General features: G+C 36.2%; 1 long non-coding RNA gene across 1 annotated transcript in view; it reads left to right on the top strand.

The window, feature by feature from the left end:
- Positions 1 to 425: 425 nt before the first annotated feature.
- Positions 426 to 11,723, top strand: part of LOC123379911 — a 307,334-nt gene continuing 296,036 nt past the window's right edge. The window contains exon 1 of the long non-coding RNA XR_006584949.1: positions 426 to 1,028. This is a non-coding gene — a long non-coding RNA (uncharacterized LOC123379911). The remainder of the gene's footprint in view (positions 1,029 to 11,723) is intronic.

The raw sequence follows: 11,723 nt of genomic DNA, 5'->3' as shown, positions 1-11,723 counted from the left end.
GCTCTGTCTGTCCAAGTCACCCAACAAGCATAGTGGGACGTGCGTGAAGGCACAGACCTTCCCTGACGGTGAGGCCGAGGGCATCTGACAAGGCAGAGGCGTCCACAGCCAGGAGCTCAGGCAGCGCATGCTACCTCACAAGAAGCACAAAAACGTGGCTGAGACCCGCAAGATCCGGCGTTTTGGGCCCAACGGCACAGGCACCAACAACCTCACTGATATCATCAAGTATGTGCAGTATTCCAACCACACTGAGGTCCGTGTTGTGCCCGCCACGTAGGAGGTGCTTCTGTGACAGGAGAACGAACACTGGCGTGTGCTTTGGCGCCACCATATGACGCTGCGCGCATACGTCATCCAGCGCGCATACGTCATCTAGCGCGCCTCCACTCCAGAGTGCTAAGTGTCTGGCCCTGGGTCTGGGAGCCCGAGTGCCTTGGGTGTGATATCTAGGGCAAGTGGCTCATGGCATCTACAGTGTCCTGAACAGGAAACGGGGCCACAGCTTTGAGGAGTCTCAGGTGGCCAGTATCCCTATGTTTATTATGAAAGCCTAACTGCTTGTCAATGAGTCTTTTGGTTTTACTGACAGACGACCTGGGGTTTAACGCAGGCAGCCGGCTAGGCCTTCCTCTCGTGCGTATGTGACCACTGGCGGATGCTGTCCAGAGACCCGTTTTACGACACCAGCCGCCTGAGCCAGGAAGTGGCTTAGACCCCTAAGTGCAGAGGCCTGAAGGAAGGCATCCTAATTCTGGACAACTTGCTTAACAAATTGTAAGCAGGCCTCCCGGAAGTCCATCCCTGGGTGAGATTCAGTGTGGCACCGGCGTCTGGCTGATGATGGACCGCAACGAGCCTTCAGATTTCCTCATGATACCTCAAGACTGTCCACACACAGTGATGCTCCACCTGGCAGGTTTCTGGGGCCTGACCATGCATTGCATTGCTTGGCGTTAACACGTGATGTCCTTTCCTTTGATACTGATTTCAAGATTTCAGCGGCAACAGAAATGCCCTTTCAGCAGGTACTAATTTGGCCGGTAGGGGTGGGGGAGGGGATAGGACACTCAACCCCCCCCCCCTTTTTTTTCACTTCTTCAGAGGGAAACTCAAATGTCCTCCCGCCTTTTTTTTTTTAATAGTGCGTCAAGAGGTTTATTTGTTGTAATGGCCCATATTTGGATTCCGCCCCCCCCCCCCCCCCCCGAAAGGAGAAAGGAACAAGGACGTAGACATTTTCTTTGGACAGAAACTAGAAGGCAGGAACTCTTGTGTGATGTCATCATGAGCACCTCCAACTGTATTAGCACCATTGGAATAATAAATGTGATATGGTGGTGACTGTGAGAAAAACAAACAAACAAAAAAAACGAAGTTTGAATTGAATGTGGCATAATCAGACTTAGTATCCTAACCAAAGTTTAAGTAGTACGTGGGGGGCGGGGGAAGGGGCAGCCCATCCCACCTCTTTGGGATGAGTAAAACAATTGGCACTGTAAGGAAGATGGCCAAACAATAATCACCACCACCAGGACTGGGAGAGGAGGTCTTTTTTCTAATGCTTTTTTTTTTTTTTTAATTTTTTTTTTTTTTTTTTTTTTGGTAACTGGTTTTGTTGTCTGCTGGCAAGCATACACTTGGAGCTGCTGAATGATGGTTAGTTTATGCTTTGAGATGTGTTGTTTTGTGCTGTATTTGCTGAGCACTCCCCACATCTCCCTTCCAGGTTAGCCGACTTAAGTCAGAAGTTTTTGATTATTGGCACTTAGGTACAGTAATATGGAAACAGGGGCCTCCTTAAAATGACTGTAGTTCATGTGTCTTGGCTAGGAACTATCTGTGTGTTTTAGGTTGACTCGTTCATCTTGATTCTGATATAAGCCATAACTACTTCTAGCTCAAAGGAATGACTCTTATCCTATAACCATTGATTGTGTGTCTCAAACTGGCACTGGCTAGCGACATATTGAGTGCCTAAGGGAAAAACTGCAGTGTATAGCCCATAGGTTGTTGCTCATGTGGAGGAAAGATAGTCACTATGTAGCATGATGAAGACCACACTCCTAAAACAAATGACACACTGTAACTTTTAAAAATGTTGCCTGTGTTGCCAAAAAAAAAAAAAAAAGTCTGTATACTCTGGGATATAGGGAATAATACCTATGGTGCCCTCCTGACACAGGTAAGGGGCTATTCAAACCCAATCTCAGTCCAGAGTCCTTAAACCCAATAAAGTTAATATTGCCATGGAAGAGGCCCCTAACCCAATGATACTGACTGTGACTCTCTGGAGGAAGAAACTTACGTGAGTAGGATAGAGAGGATTCCCTCGAAGTACGTCCAGAAACCACCAAAAAACAAACAAACAAAAAACAGAGGTCCATGATATACTAAATTGGAAATCCAAACTTTACTGGAAATCCAAAATTACTAAAAGACTTTCTACACCAAATAGATAAAAGAACGCTAATTAAGTCTTATGCCTTTATAACACAGGTTCTGAATTTAACATCTGCTCACGTGCACCAGTAATGGCCTTTATCTGTACTGAAGTTCAAATTTCAGTTATCCCTGGGGATACCCACTAAACTTACATAAGGTATCACTTTACTCTTAGAGAAGTTACAAAATATAAACTAGAGGGGGGGAAAGTATGCTTCACTCTAACTATCAGAACTATTACTTTGGTTAATTCCCCATAGTCAGAATACTTGTTATCCTAAAATATCCCATAGTGAGCATGACCTCTGAACCAACCAGTAATAAAATTAAACGAAGTGTTTGGCACTCACAATTAGGTTTATAAAATGGGACCCCATCAACCTGACTCCTCATTTTCCTATATTTTCTGGCTTGAGAAACGGATGACTGAGCAATGGCTTCAACAGTGTACTTCTTTTTGCTCCATATTATCCATTCAATGTCACTGACACTCTGATGGCAAAAGGGGAAGCATCGAAACAGGACATGAATGGAAGGTCTGAGATGATGAGGTGGAAAAGGATCACGTCTTTAGTGCCTTTAGTTATCCTTAAGCACTTCATTTCAATCATGGAGGATCATACCTTTAGTCCTTTAGTAATAGCTACAGGAAGTGTAGATTTTGATGAGGCATGGATTTGGTGAGAATATTTGAGGTGGCAAGTGGGATTTGCTATATAACAGAGGAATGAGGAGGGTAAGAATTCCCAGGAATATCAGAAGGATGATCCCTTGTCTGAGTTTATCTGTACAAAGGGTAATTCCTGAATGAGGACCCTTAGGCTATTTTAACCATTCTCTACTCTGCCTAAAGGCAGAGAGTAGCATTTAAAGAAGGCTGTGTTTTTTTGTTCAACTGTCCTGTCTTTTTAGCATTTAGAGAAGGTTTTGTTCAGATGTCCTGTCTGTGATCTCTTTATTCAAAAGCATTTGAGACTCATTTTGATGAATTTAAAGTGAGAAACTTTTACTTAAAAAAAAAAAAAAAAAAAAAAAAACAGTGCTAAAACTAAGTACAAAAGAAATAGCTGCCAGGAGTAAGATTGAGTTATCTGCTTGAAATAAAATAGCCCATTTTCATGCAACTATTTATTGGTTATTTCAAGGTTCTTAAAATTAAGATATTAAATGATCCTTCTTGAATCACTGTTTCTGATTAAATAGGTACTAGAGCAAATAAAAATCATTTTTAACCACATGCTTTTAATTTTACAAATAATGATTCTCAAATAGACAATCTTATTAATTTTATTTTTGTATTCTTCATAGAGCATATGGACATGATTTGGTTGTCAATTACTCAAAAAGTATTTAATTAGTGTCTACTATGTTTCTGTGCTGGGGACAGGGTGTGGGGGGAGAGAGAGAGAGAGAGAGAGAGAGAGAGAGTGAGAGTGAGTGAGAGAGAGAGAGAGGTAATGTGAGGGAGAAAACTACCTAGGAAAATAAAAAAAAAAAAAAAAAAACACAAGCCATGGACTCTGATATATATTGTTAAAATACTTTTAAACCATTCCTGTTTTCCCCAGAGCTAGATATACACAAATAGTAGCTTGTGTACCTTGCTCATAGCCATTGTATTTTAATAAAATTAATGATTTATTATCTGTCTGTAATAAGTCTGACAGAGACACACTATTGATTTCTCCTCTCTGGATCTCTGATGGCAACCTTGTGTCTTCTAAGTGATGGGATCAGTAAGACTTGATAAATAGACATTTAGTTAATGAGAGCCAGTAAGAAAATAAGCTCCTAAAAAATGGAAACACATAGAAATGTGTAAAAAAAAAAAAAAAAGAAAAAAGAAAAGAAAAGAAAGAAAGAAAGAAAGAAAGAAAGAAAGAAAGAAAGAAAGAAAGAAAAGGAAACTGAAAATAGTTTATGTAGCTTTTTGTTTTAAAACCATTAAATTTAGGTTATGTTCTTTAATAAAATATAAGATATTTAGGTCATCTTGAGTTAGAGAAGAGATGGGATGCCAATTTTGAAGTAGGCCTTGAGGGAGAGCTGGTATTTCAGGAAAAATAATATTACCTTGGCATTCATAATTTCAGCACAGTGTTGAGAAATATTTAATTGGAAGATATTGACTTCATCTTCCAAAGAATGATGGGATGTTTCAATGAATGGAAGGATTTGGTAAGATGCTTGAGGAGGGATAGAAAACAGGAAATTACCAACTGACCTCACAATTGGAACAGTCTGAAGCTTCATTTTTGCATTGGAATTTACAACTTGATCCCAGCTATCATTACAGATACAACTTTCTGTATTCTGTCTTCACAGGAGTATCTTGTAATTTAAAGTTTATCCTATTTTCCTTCTTTGTTGTTATTATTTTCAAAAATGCACTGTGATTTATCAATTGTTCCCACTGAAATGCTAAACTCAGTGACAATTGTCTCTACTTCATCTCTAAATACAGTTGTCTCCAAGATCTCTCAATTCTTCTTTTTCTATAGCTGATACTCACTAGTTATCTTATCTGTTTTTACCCTCTTTCAGGATAGCATCAACTGTGGCCAGACCAAGACCCTGGGAGTAGTACTTCTCATAGTTAATTGTGCATTTAAATGATCTGCAAACTTTGGGAAAATTATTTTAACTTAAGTGTGTTAGAGTAGGTCCTGAAATTCTTCATTTTTAATAAACTTGCAGTTGTTGATACTGCTGAGCTCAGGCTACATGTTGAGAAGTAAGGCTTTAGAGATCTTACCAATATCTCCACAACTGTCACACATATACCATTCCATATTAAAATAAAATAAAATAGGAATGATAAGAAAAAAAATGAAATGAGTAAAGGTATAGAATAAAATTCTGATTTTTCTCATATTTAAAAAATGTATTTTCTTGGAAATTGCAGAATTCAAATTCTAATTCTCACGATGTCTATTGAGTAATTCAGCTCATTTTTCACTTCATGTTTGTATTTTTGTAAGAACACCTTATTTGATGTTCAATCTTTACCCTTTCCCAAAGAACTTTCCAGAAACCTATGTGACCTTTATTACATAAATACATATGAATCAAATGTTAAAAATAATAAACAAACCAGAAACAAATAATAAACTTAAACTCCTTACTTGCTTTTTGTTGCAAATAAGTTAGACTGGTAATCAAAACTGTCAACTAATTCCATCTAACCTGATATTATTTTCAAACATTAACACTTTTTTTTCATATGTTAGTCTCCACACTATGAAGACTTGCTGCATACTCATTTACTCATCTATGTGTCAGCAGTATAGATTGTTTATTCTGTTAGGTGCTATTTTATGCTTTTGGGCTATATATATGTACAAGATAGATACAGTTCTTATTCTCATGGAATTCACATCAGTAGGGGAACCAAAATATTAACAAATATTACACAGATAAATTATTAATCATGATTATGTTTATTCAGAATTCCGTGAAATTTTAAATGAGCGAAAGCTACTATAATTGGGGTTAATGCATGTTTCCATAAAGGTTTTCCTGAAGAAGCGATATTAAATTAAAACCTGAAGAATGAGCAGGATTTAGGTGGATGAAGGGTAAACAGTATGTGTGACAGAGTGGAGACAGGGAGTATCTGAGCATGTTTAAGAAAGTAAATGCCAGTGTAGCTAAATGACAATGAATGTAATTGAGATGTCTTGAAAGGAATTTGGAGAGGTAGGTAGCAACTAGATTATACAGAATGATGAAGGCTGCATATAGAATTTCTTTAATATAAGCCTTTACTCATACTCTAATAGCTGGAATGCTCTTTCTTTGCTCCTCTGTCTCTGCTAACTCTTTCCATCCTCCAAGTTCCATCACCTGGAAATTAATCATGATGTCTAATATTTATTAAATCCTTGTCATTTGCCAACCCCAGTAGGAAATACTTCATATACAGCTCCTATTTATTTCCTAACTTTTTTATACACAGTGACTTTATCATTCCTTTACAAGAAAGTGGAGTGTGGAGAGGTTGAGTAAATTATCCAGGATTATATGTGGCAGATCATGTTGGAAAGCCAAGCTGTCTGATCTAAAGATAATTTAACCACTAAGCACTACAGGCTCTTTTAAAAGGTATTTAATTCCACTAACCTCTGCTCTAACTCTTTTGACAATTCAACTGAAACTTTGTGTTTTCTAGTTTTTAAGAAATTTGTTGATATATGTGGTCCTAGTGCCACCCCACATCCTGGCATTAATTTCTGCCATGGAGACATTATGAAAAGAATACTCAAACTAATCAACTTTGCCTACTATGGAGCTAGGTCCACAAAAGGTATCCAAGTAATATTTTGGAGTAAATGCTTCAATGATCAAAATTCAGGTTAATCTGTGTTTTGGCTCTGCTATGACCATCCAGAGGCACAGTCTCCCTGAGTCAGTTTAGACTAGGCTGGGACACAAAGAAAGTAGCAAGTGTTTCTTCTAAATGTACCAAAATCCAGTGTTGCCCCAAGAACCCTACTGCACCCCATAGTGAAAAAGAGAGTCCTAAGAATGATTGACTCTTCATTTCATACAAATATCCAAGAGGGCTCAACTTTTCACCAAGGGAATATAATGCACTTAGGACTCAATGGAATTCAAAATTCTAATAACATGAATCTCTTTCCAGCATGCCCAAGTATACAGTATTAATGCCAATTAATTGCATATCCATTTAATAATTGGGATAATAGTATTTAGGTCCAAACTTGCTAAAATATTTATCTACATATCTCTATATATGTGTAATTTTGGCAAAATTATCAGTGCCCTAGTTTGGGTACCAGTATCAAGGGAGAATCTATCATATATGTTAACCATTTCTTAAATAAAAGAGCTCTTGCAAATTAAAAATTGTATTTATGAAAGTAATAGAAATGATTTAACCATGAGTTAATAATATCTGGAGACTCATGAATTGAGATTTCTTTTCGATTCTCGAAATGGTTTACAAGCTGGGAGCTTAATTAACAGAAACACATGGCATAAATTTTCCTGTCTACTATCATTGGTATTCTGTGAACATAAGGAGGAAAATCCATAGTTTGTTCAAAATCACAGTTCTATGAATTAAAATGGTGGTACTTTATATCAGGTGAGGAATAGTTAGGAGAAGATGTTTTAATATTCTGTGTCCCAAGAATGTCTCTTCCATTAAGTAGAAAAGGAATGTACTGAGGACTGGGTCTATCCATTGATATATAGTTACATTTAGGTGGCTTTTTTTTTTTTTTTTTTGAGAGAGAGAAAGAGAAAGAGAACCTGTGTGTGGAAGAAGGGAGAGAGAGAGAAAGAATCTTAAGCAGACTCCATGCTTAGTGTGGAGCCCAATGTAGGGCTTGATCTCACCACCATAAGATCATGACCTGAGCCAAAATCAAGAGTTGGATGCTTAACCGACTGAGCCATTCAGGCACCCCTAGTTGCTTTATTTTCAATATGTATGTTTGTGCTTGATATTCTGGTCTTCTAATTTATTTCATCTTTTTTATTACAATATTTACCTACTCATTTTCCCTCTTACAACGTCCATAATGTAGATTCTTTAAATTTAAATATCAGGATAATGATATCATTGTCTTCTTCCATGAAGAAAAATAAAATAAAAAAAAAAATAAACACTGCTTAAGTGGGAAGAATTTGTGATAACACTATATTAGTAACACACTCTGAAATCTGTGTTCTTTACAAGGTACTAGGGTTATAGTATCATATATTTGCAGCTCTCGACCATTTAATTGCCTTTCCTGCAGCCATAATACTTAACAGTTTAAGGAACTGGACACCTAAATACTTGAGTGATTTTGAGTGTCTCTGTGTACTGCTGCCATGAGGTAGAGTTTCCAGGGCTTTTTCAGCTGACTGTTTGAATGACAAATATGGTTCCTTTTATAGGATCATTGCATCATCTGTGCTTTTATAGATATATAAATATGTATTTATAGAAACACTATGGAAGCTTCTTTATTTTTTAATTTATATATGTGTATATTTAGAAACGTTTACCACAATAAGCTTAGTTAACATCCATCACCTTACATTTACAATGTTTTCCTTGTGATGAGAACTTTTAAGAGGTATTAAATTTGCAATTTTCAATAATGCAATACATTATTGTTAACTATAGTCATTATATGTTGTGTGTGTATATATATATATATATATATATATATATACATTTTCCTTTTTTATTTCATTTAATTTTAATTGCAGTATAATTACTTTCAAGTGTACAATATAGTGATTCAACAATTCCATATATCACTCCTCATCATGACCAGTGCACTCCTTAATACCCATCACCTATTTCCCCATCTATCCACCCACCTCCTCTCTGGTAACTATCAGTTCTTTGTAGTTAAGAATCTGTTTCTTGGTTTGCCTCTCTCTCTCATTTTTTCCCTTTGCTTGTTTGTTTTGTTTCTTACATTCCACGTATGAGTGAAATCATATGGTATTTATCTTTCTCTGACTTATTTCAATTAGCGTAATATTCTGTAGGTCTATCCATGTCATTGCAAATGGCAAGGTTTCATTATTTTTTAGGTCTAATATTCCATTGGAAATATATACTACCACTTCTTTACCCATTCATCAGTTGATGGACACTTGGGCTGCTTCCATAGTTTAGCTATTGTGCATAATGCAACTATAAACACCAGGGTTCATGTATCCCTTTGAATTAATATTTTTGTATTATTTGGGTAAATACCTAGTAGTGCAATTGCTGGATAGTAGGGTGGTTCTATTTTTAACTATTTGAGGAATCTTCATAATTTTTTCCGCAGAGGCTGTACCAGTTTGCATTTCCCCCAACAGTGAAAAAGGGTTCCTATTGCTCCATATCCTTGCCAACACCTGTTGTTTCTTCTGTTTTTGATTTTAGCTATTCTGACAGTTATGAGGTGGTATCCCACTGTGGTTTTGATTTGCATTTCCCTGATGATGAGTGATGGTGAGCATCTTTTCATGTGCGTGTTGGCCATCTGGCTGTCTTCTTTGGAGAAATATCCATTCAGGTCTTCTGCCCATTTCTTCACTGGATTATTTGGTTTTGTTTTTTTGTTTGTTTATTTTGGTGTTGAGTTGTATGAGTTCTATAATTTGGATATTAAGTTGTTACTGGATATGTCACTTGCAAATATCTTATTCCACTTAGTAGTTTGCCTTTTAGTTTTGTTGATTGTTTCCTTGACTGTGCTGAAGCTTTTATTTTGATGTAGTCCCAATAGTTTACTTTTGCTTTTGTTTCCCTTGCCTCAGGAGACATGTCTAGGAAAATGTTGAGACAATGTCAGGCCAATGTCAGAGACATTACTACCTTTGCTCACTTCTAGAATTATGGTTTCAGGTCTCACATTTAGGTCTTTCATACATTTTGAGTATATTTTTGTGTATGGTGTAAGAAGGTGGTCCAGTTTCGTTCTTTTACATGTTACTGTCCAGGTTTCCTAACACCATTTGTTGAAGATACTGTCTTTTTAACAATGGATATTCTTCCTAGCTTTGTCAAGGTTTAATTGACCATATAATTGTGAGTTGATTCCTGGGATTTTTCTTATGTTCTGTTGATCTCTGTGTCTATTTTTGTTCCAGTATACATATTGTTTTGATTGCTACAGTTTGGTAATATTACTTGAAGTCCAGAATTGTGATTCCTCCAGCTTTGCTTTTCTTTTCCAAAGTCAGAGTCTTTTGTGATTCCATGTACATTTTAGGATTTTTTGTTCTAGTTCTGGAAAATGCTGTTGGATTTTTATAAGGATTACATTAAATATGTAGATTGCTTTGGGTAGTATAGACATTGTAAGAACATTTGTTCTTCTGATCCATGAATGTGGTATGTCTTTCCATTTCTTTGTGTTTTCTTCAGTTTCTTTCTTCAATGTTTTATAATTTTCATTCTTGAGTTCTTTCATCTCTTTGATTGGGTTTATTCCAAGTATGCTATTATTTTTGGTGCAACTGTAAATGGGATTATTTTTATCAATTTCTTTTTCCACTGCTTCACTATTAGTGCACAGAAATGCAATAGATTTCTGCACATTGGTTTCATAGTCTGCAATTTTACTGAATTATGTATCAGTTCTAGCAGTTTTTGGTGGAATCTTTCAGGTTTTCTATGTATAATATGTCATTGCAAATAATGAAGGTTTTACTTCTTCCTTACCAATTTTGATGCTTTTATTTCTTTCTGTTTCATTGGTGTAGCTAGGACTTCCAGTACTTTGTTGAAGAAAAGTGGTGAGTGTGGACATCCTTGTCTTGTTCCTGACCTTAGAGACAAAGATCTCAGTTTTTTCCAATTGAATATGATGTTTGCTATGCATTTTTCATATATGGCCTTTATTACGTTGAGGTATGTCCCCCCTACACCTACTTTGTTGAGGGCTTTTATCATGAATGGTTGTTTTGCTCTGTCAAATTTTTTGTGTCTCATGAAATGACACTATGTTTTTATCCTGTCTCTTATTGATGTGATTTATCAAGTTGATTAATTTGCAAATATTGAACCACCCTTGCATCCTGACAATAAATCTCATGTGATCCTGGAGAATGATTTTTTTAAATGTATATTTGGATTCTGTTTGCTAGTATTTTGTTAAAGCTTTTGCATTTATATTTATATAGGTATTGGCCTATAGTTCTCTTTTTTTGTGTTATCTTTATCTGGTGTTGGTATCAAGATAATGCTGGTCTCGTAGAATGAATTTGGAACTTTTTCTTCTTCTCCTTCTCATTCTCCTTCTTCTTCTTGTTTTTTGGAATAGTTTGAGAAGAATAGGTATTAACTATTCTTTAAATGTTTGGTGGAATTTGCCTGTGAAGCCCTGTCATCCTAGGCTTTTGTTTGTTGGGAGGGGTTTTTTTTTTGTTTTGTTGTTGTTGTTGTTTTTTGTTTTTTTTTGTTTTTGTTTTTGTTTTTTTACTGATTCAATCACCTTTCTGGGAACTGATCTATTTAGATTTTCAATTTCTTCTTGCTTGGTAGGTTATGTGTTTCTAGGAATTCATCCATTTCTTTTAGGTTGTCAAATTTGTTGGCATACAGCTTTTCATAATGTTCTCTTAAAATATAACCAATACATTTTCTGTTGTATTGGTTAGTATTTCTCTTCTTTAATTTGTGATTTTGTTTATTATTATCTCTCTCTCTCTCTCACTCACTGGCAGTCTCACTGTCTTTTAATGAGTCTGGCTAGAAGTTTATCAATATTGTAGGTCTTTTCAAAGAACCAGCTCCTGGCTTCAGTGCTCTGTTC

This window comes from Felis catus, chromosome C2 (genome assembly GCF_018350175.1).
Source record: "Felis catus isolate Fca126 chromosome C2, F.catus_Fca126_mat1.0, whole genome shotgun sequence".
NCBI classification, from domain to species: Eukaryota; Metazoa; Chordata; class Mammalia; order Carnivora; family Felidae; genus Felis; species Felis catus.
This window is presented reverse-complemented; position numbering and strand designations above follow the sequence as displayed.